Source organism: Pteropus vampyrus, unplaced genomic scaffold, assembly GCF_000151845.1.
Source record: "Pteropus vampyrus isolate Shadow unplaced genomic scaffold, Pvam_2.0 Scaffold4, whole genome shotgun sequence".
Lineage (NCBI taxonomy): Eukaryota > Metazoa > Chordata > Mammalia > Chiroptera > Pteropodidae > Pteropus > Pteropus vampyrus.
Window position 1 is genome coordinate 9,879,680 of NW_011888785.1, and position 7,529 is coordinate 9,887,208.

The following is a 7,529-nucleotide window of genomic DNA, read 5'->3' on the forward strand; positions in this document are numbered from 1 at the left end:
TATGTGCTCACGAATGTAAAATATAAGCATAATTAAGGTGTGTGCATTCATATACACATATATGAGTAATGAGTGATAAAATCATAATATTTACATTTAATGTAGCCTGTGTTTCCTTAACTTTAATCACACTATACTTATTACATGTGAATTATCTCAAGGAAAGAGCCACAGACAGTTCAAGTGGTATAAGCCTTAAGAAAACTACTTTAATATGTATGCTGCTTTGCTATATTTTCTAACAGTTGATACTATGAGAATAGTTAATTTTTTTTCTGACTAGGGCACTTCTTTTCATTTCATACAAAGCTGTAATTATCAAATATGGGGTTCTGGGAGTTCCCTCACCCCAGTCCAGCTACATGGTACATCCACTTCTCCAAAGAGTATTATTTTGTGTATTCTGAACAAAGGATCGGAGAGTTCTGATTGATCCAACCACAATCAGTATTGAGCTCCTACTGAGTTCTTCTGTGTTGCTCAGTACTGATATTTTCAAAACCACCATTGTGTGAGGAAATAGCCAGTAGTACTTAAAATCAACATGAATATTGTTCTATCAAGTCATGTGGATCTTCTAAAAAGGGTCTCTTTTTCTTTCCTGTCTAACATATACTACCAATTAAACCATGGGACACTGACAGAAAATAATAATGACACTGGTTTCCCCAAGTCAACAGATGTTCTGCACCCGCAGAGAATATTAAACTTTTGTCTTGCTCTTCCTTTCTGGATGATGTAAAATCTTAGATCCATCTTTTATATCCTTTGTGAAATATGGTAATGCTTTATTTATTGGCAATCTGACTAATATGATTAATATGCTACAATAAGTACTGCATATACTGACAAAGTTTCTAGGCAAGAGTAGTAGCTGATCATTCACATTTGGCTACATTTTTGTTTTGATCAGTCAATTTTTACATTAATTACAGGGTATTTATACTGATTTATATAAGCCGGTATCAATAGTGCTCAAAGCTCCCCTTTGAATTTCTGACATCTTCCTCAGCCGTGAGTGAAATAAAATTATCCATCTGAAAAGCCTGGCTGCTTGGACACCAAAATGTATCTCTCTAAATATTAGTCCCCCTTCAGGTTCAAGGAAGCACTAACTGCATAAATATGTATGAATTGTAAATGATCTTTAATTGTCTGTGTTTGATTGTGTTGATACTTATTTTTGAGCCCCCAAATCATGTATTATACATAATGTATAATACCTCGAAATAATAATGTTTTGAAGATGTTTACTATGCAGCACCTTTTATCTTCTTAAAAATCATGAAAGGCCTCATATAGAATTCAATAATACAATAACCCATCTACCATGCAATTTTTCAGATTCCTATAAGCTGCTATATCATTTTCATATTCAATTTTTTTATAAAAATAAACCATCTCAGATACATGGATGGCTGGTTAGTGTGAGTTACACTAAACAGCCTCTGAAATATATTATTATATAACTTTTAGATTAAAAGATGTTTGTAAATGTTTATGACTATCTGATATGGGAATTGATCGATCTAACAAGCTTAAACTGCATTATGTTCCACAAAACAGTTATAACCTTGAGGCAAAGCCATCAAATAGAAATAGCAACATTAATCAAAAAAGGGCTCTCCACAATAATTGGAGCTTTAATAAGAATAAGTGTATTGAAGCAAAACAGTTGGTTAACACTATATACTCTGCCAAATAAATTTACATTTGCTGTAATAGAGAGGATCTTTCTCAAATGATGAATTCTAATCTCTTCTGGGAACTAAGTTTTACCATCAAATCAGCCTTGCTTTTGGGCTGAATATTTCAAATCAACAAGTATTTATGTGCTGAATGATGTGCTAAAATTCAAGTTTTTGTTTTGTTTTTGTTTTTTATTCTTTAGGTGATAAAATGATCGGAACAATGCAGTTCTTACTTTTAACAGGGTAAAGTAAATCAGTCATGTTTTCTGAATTTGTTACCAAATGGCCAAAATTTGTAACTGTTGATTAGCTGCTGTGAAAAGACCATTTTTTATTGGAAAGATATGAGGGTGAAATTATTAAATACATGTAGATCAGATAAAAACATGGCCCATCTGTCCTATTGTTTCATTAACAAGTTCAAGGTAGATAGGTATGTTTATCTATATAGAGAATGAGAGAAATTAGCCATTGAACTACAACCTTATACTCATTTTAAACTAATGCTAGTGGACTTTATAATAGTATTTCAAGGCTTCCAAATGATTCATGGAAAAAAAATACAAAAATCTTTCTAGATTTCTAGTGTTTTCTGGATATACCTACTCAAAAAATATCTCAGAAAAATTCAGTTCCAAGCCTCACTGCAGTGTCCTTTGATGTCCATTACTTTCCCATTTCTGAGCACTTTTTCCTGTTGTCTCTTCCATATAGTAATCTTACATCATTTTTCCAATTACCAGATATGCTCGTTCTATTCCTCATTTTGTATTGCAAGATTTACTTATGTTGAGAGAGATTTTTTAGTTAGCACAGTGAGGCACTGAGGCACTGATCTATACATTTGGTATTAAGACTGCCTTTCTTTTCTCAATGTGAGCACACGCACATATTTTATACATGAGTGTATCTGCATGTCATTTTCTGGGATAAAGAACAAACACAGGTTAATGTCCAAGTATATGAAAGAGCAAGAAAAGTCCATCATTGTTTTCTTTTATTAATGACTATATTGTGAAGCATAATTTTCTAATAATCTAAATGCTATCCTATTATGTTAGAGAAGTGTCATGCTCTGAAATATTGACCAAAATTGGTCCTTTCCACCAAATGTAAGCCTGTTATTATTCACATATTCATATAAATTGCAAGCTGATTATTTCTTACTGAGAGGCATTTATGACAGTACTCTAACGAGGAGATCTAAATTAGAACAGAGATTTTTTTCATGACAATAGAAATGCAAATATGATTCTAATTAATATTTTAATAGCTCTTCTCTATTTATAGATATTGACTCGAGTCTAGCTTGGACTAATACATATACAATATTTTTACATTCCCTTTTACAATAAATAGTAAGATTCCTGAGGGTAGGAACAAAGTCTAATTTATATTCTACAACTTTTCCATAAAAAAAATTCAATAAAGATGTGATTATATTAATATGATTGTGATACTGCTTAAATCTCAGACTTTCTCATCAGGTTGAGAGGAATAGGCTAGAAAAATACTTTTCTTTGACTTTTCAGGCACAAGGTCCATCAAGTAACTATTTAATTAATTGTGAATCCGCAGTCATTAATTCACTTAGATTAGCCACTTACACAATGTCAGAAAATTGAGTTTCAGATGGTGTACACAGAATTCATTGTCTTATTCTACTTGTCTGTGTGTGAGAAATTATTAAAATAAAATTTACAATAAAATTTTAAAATAAAACAAGAAATGTTTTTCTTCTGTTATAGAGAAATAAATCTGCCATAAAAAAAATCTCTTGACAGAATTTTGATTTTTTAAACATTTTAGTAAATATTTATAGACTAGGATTACTATCAGATTTCCATTCTATCAAATATTTCCACAGAAGAAAAGGATATACCAGCATCTTCCTTGAAAATATGTAGACATAATAAGTTTTACTACAGCTGAGAGAATACAATTAGAATACCTGTTGTCTTGGTAATTCCTAAATAGAAATCTGATAGGAGCTCCAAGGGATATTAAGGAAACCTGTGCCATGTTACCAGCTACCAGAGGAGGAAGCAAGAATAAAAATGTTGCAAAGGAAAAAAATTGTTTCTGACACACAGTTACCAAAGCAAAAAAGAAAAAAAAAAAATCTTAGAATTTAATTTTGTTATTTAAATATAATAATTCAACGAATGGTAAGTGTTTCTAAGTCAAAAGCAATTAGAAATAATGACAAAGCAAAATAAACTCTTTGAGCATGACAAGCAACTTAACTAGGAAGAGAAATCCTCTTCTGTTTGGAGGAATTCTAATTTTCTCATATAAATAGTCACTATCTATGCTGATGAAGAATTCAATTTCAAGCACAAGAGGAATAAAACATCATTCTTAATAATGGATTTCAATCTGGGATGGAAGACAAAAATAAGTGCATGTATTAAAATGTTAATTTTAGTGTTCACATAATATCATAATATGTTTTTAATGTACTTTGACAAACTGGAAACAACCAACATTAACAAAAAATAACAAATGTGGTTAGTCTATGCATCAAGTTGTTAACTTACAAGCAGTGATTATTGCACTTCTTGTTATGCATTTATAATGAAATAGCAGAAAAATAAATTAATCTAAAAAACAGTAACGAGTGGCAATGTCATTGAATTTATCAACACTCCAGAACCTAAAAGAAACAAATGAGAAGCAACAAAAAAAATTCATTTTATATACTGTACTCTATTACTAGTACAAAACGGTTCAATTGAATGCATGGAAGTTTCCAGAGTCCTGGGAAAACGTATTCTATTTAAGCTGTCAACAGCAAAGTCCATCAGCTTAATGGAATCAATGTTCAGGTTTCCGCGTAGATTGAATGGCATTGATAACTACATTCACAGGAATGGTCAATGTAAAATATGATTTTCTTAATAGAAAAGAGCAAAATACTGATAATTAAATAAACTTTTAATAATGAAAATGTCACAGATATAGAAGGGGTGTGAGTCATTTATACTTGACTTGAAGTAAAAGGTGAAAAATGGTAAGCTCGTTTATAAACTTTCCTTTGCCTGTTTTGGAAGCCTTTTATAAATTTGATGTAACTTGTAAACAGAGTGACTTTACTCTGTCCTTAAATATTACAGAGATTGAATGAATGATGGAGTCATGATGAAATGATGAGTCAGCATGGTGAACCCAGTCTTTAAAAGTATATCTCACTAATTGAGTTTCATTTCCAGCTGTGACATGGGTATTATTTAGTAATAGTTACTGAAGCACTACATTTTATTTTCATTTGTTTATTTTTTCAGCCAACCAAGATTAACTACTTGTTTACTAAATGCCAGGCAACAAAGGCTCTATGTATTAAAAAAAAAAAAAAAAACTATTCAAGTTAATTCCTTCTTTGGAGAGTTCAGTCATTTAAAGCTGGTGTTGAATTGCGGTTATGAGTATTTGGGGGATGAGCAGAGATATGGTCATTGTTTCTTAACAATTTTCGAAATGATTGTTTTTAAAATATTCTCCGAATATTGATATAGCAACATGATTCATCTGTCATTATTATTCATGTATGCTTGTTAGTGCTTAGATGTTTAGACTTTTCTTAACTGAATTTATTTTGTAAAGAAGAGATGTGTATTACAATAGGTAAATTCTAAATACCAGCACAATCCTCTTCATGGAGGCACTTTTAATTCATCTGGCCACAAAAATAATGTTTTAAATAAATCTAACAGAGAAACTTCAGATTTCCAGAGCTGTGAGGTATTACGCAATTTTCTATAACTTAAAAGAAGCCCTTTTTGGCTGATTTATGTTATCAGCCTTCTCCTGAAAGAAAAGAGAAATAATCCTGCTCCTCTGTTTACTGACTGCATGACTTTTAGTTAGTTTCTTAATGTCTCAATTTCCTAAATTAAGGTAGAATCCTCTCTTCACAGAAAATTAGAGAACTAAAGTGAAAACAGCTGACCCATAGATGGTACTAAATATATGGTAGGGTTTTTTCCTTCACATTTTTACAATTGGCCCAATTTGTAATGCTTCGAAAACCTTCACATTCCCTAGAGATGAGTAGCAAAAGGAAAGACTATCTGCTCTAGTCTGGAGTGGCCCTCTTGGAATTGCTGCATTCTCTACATATAGTTAGTAAATGGAGTGTGACTTAAGGCTCAGACAGAGGCCACAGGGAGAAGCCACTGGAGTATAATTCTGATGGTTTTAGATGCTACATCTGAAAAAGCTCCATGCACTTAATAGAGTCCCACCCCTCCCTTACCAGCCATATTTCAGAGAAGGAAAATTTATCAACTTCTTGCCACTTCCTTTCTAGCTTCTCTATCCATATTTTCCCTCAATCCATTTAGGAATAGCTTGTTCTCCTAATGAAAAAGGCCAGTCCTTCAACCTGGACTCCCATTCCCACCTTTTACATTTTTCTTTCTCTAGTGGACTTTGTCCAAGACAGTTAAACCATTCTAAAATCGTACCATCTCTCATCTCTCAAACGAAACATTCATCAGCTCCCGTGGTCCCATTCCAACTACTTTCCAATATATTTCCATTTCAAATTTACATTCCAACTACCTGAATATATTGCCTGTTTTCTAAACCTATTCCACTATGGCTTTTTCCTTCTCACTAGTATACATAACTGTTTTAAGAAAGATCACCAATAACCTTTATTTTACTAAACTTAATAGAGGTTTTCCTGTCCTCATTCTTCTCTTTCATTATCCATGAAACATAATTATCTCTTAACTCCTTGAAACACTCCTCTCTGGCTTCCATAACACCAAAATGTCAATCCTTTTACATCTCTGATTTTTCTCACGTTTTATACTAAGATCCATCTCCTTTACCTTATCTTTCAGTGTCCGAATTAGTTAATACAAGGCTCTGCAACTCCTTCTCATCTTCACACCTTCTCTCTAAATAATACCAGTCATAACATAGACTTAAACACCATACACTTCAATATCACATTTTTGATAATGACCCCTTAACTTACATCTCTATCTCAAATATCCATTCTGACCTACATAATTATATAGTCAATCACTTTCTGTTGTGAATGTTCTCTGTCCCGTATTCCTTGGTCTTGATAGAATGTGTTCACATTTTAGTTGGTCCTGTCCTAAGGCACAAATTATAGCTTTCTTTTCCCCTTACCTCTACACAATCATAGATATATCTTTGTAAGTAACACTTTATCACAATCATAAATAACCTGGAATGCATTTCTCTGCTCAAATCTGAATACAGACCTGAGGACACTCTGTGGTCGGCCTGAACTCTTAGGCCTCAGCAATACCAGAGCCCTGGGATCCTATTTGCTCATACTTGTGGTTCTTCTGGGACTATGTGCATGTACCCTCTTTGTAGGAGTCAGCCCTTGTGGTGATCATTACCAGGACAGCATTGAGATTCTTCCTAGTTTAGAGCATGTTTTCTTCATCAGTGGGAGTGAGAAAACACAGGTTTAGAGAAGAACTGGTTCCTATCTACTATACACTCTGAAGGTCCTAAACTATCCGGGAGCAAAAGCTGAGTTAATCTCATGACTGTTTGATGTATATTTTAACACTGTTCCTTTTTCCTATTTCTACCCAAAGTAGTTGCATAAGAATATTAATAAAGAGACATGAAGATATCAAACTTTCTCAGATAGTAACCTAAACATTTAAAATTAAGTCATGTTTCAAGTGCAAGTTAATTCTAAGTTAGCTTATGCTTTTTATCCCTAGAGTAGTATAAGTAAGTGTGCAATTGATTTTAATTTAATATTCATGGTATATTATAGCTGCCAGAGAACATAAGAATTTTTTTAAAGAGAGAAAGCACAGCCTGGACCTAAAGTTA